Here is a 1,041-nt window from a genome sequence, read left to right as displayed (position 1 = left end):
TGGGGGGCGGGTTCATTCCACTGCAGGGCAACCTGCCACTGCATGTGGCGAATAAACTTTGAACTTGAACTTGAACTTGTGGAATATTAAGTTGCAAGAAAATGTTATTACTGGATTTCCACAAGTGTCTTCCTATCACGGTAACACAGATAAATTAAAAATGAGAATAATACTTCATTATTATTATTATTATTATTATTATTATTATTATTATTATTATTATTATTATTATTTTACAGCATTTGAAACAAACTTAGCATCTGTGACAAAACCAAACTAATGTGTATGCAAATTTGCAATAATTAAGTACAACGCTGTTATAAAAAACAAGAGTCATAGGGAGAATATTTGAGGAAATTAAATATAAATCTACACTGATTTATAAGAATCATCATCTTGACTCACCAAACCTTTCTGCAGTTCCTCACAGCTGGAATCAATCTCTGCTGCCCCTCATATGATGATGTGTTGTACTTCATCATGTCCAACTCATCCAGAACCTCATCTGACATCTCCAGCATGCAGGCCAGAGCTGAGCAGTGGATCTCAGAGAGTTTCTTGTCTGATCTGTTCTTTGACTTAAGGAACTCTTGGATCTCTTGTTACACTGAGATGTCATTTATCTCCATCAGACAGTTGAAGATGTTGATGCTTCTGTCAGGAGACATTTTATTACAGTTCATCTCCTTCAGGTTTTTGATGACTCTCTGGATGACTCTGGGATTGTTTTCTGTCTGACATAGCAGACTTTCCAAGAGTCTCTGGTTGGACTCCAGACAGAAGCCTTGAAGAAAGCGAACAAACAGGTCCAGGTGGCCATTGTTACTTTGAAGGGATTTCTCTATGACTTTGCTCAGAAAGATATCCAGAGATGTTATATCCTTTTTTAGGAAGCCCTCCACCACCTCTGTCTTCCTATTTGTGTAACAGTGGAACATGTAGACTGCAGCAAGAAACTCCTGAATGCTCAGATGAACAAAGCAGTAGACTGGTTTCTGGAAGATCGCACACTCTCTTTCTGAGTTAACTTCAATAATTACT

Source organism: Haplochromis burtoni, unplaced genomic scaffold, assembly GCF_018398535.1.
Source record: "Haplochromis burtoni strain Fernald_Lab_line unplaced genomic scaffold, NCSU_Asbu1 Contig_607, whole genome shotgun sequence".
Taxonomy (NCBI): domain Eukaryota; kingdom Metazoa; phylum Chordata; class Actinopteri; order Cichliformes; family Cichlidae; genus Haplochromis; species Haplochromis burtoni.
This window is presented reverse-complemented; position numbering follows the sequence as displayed.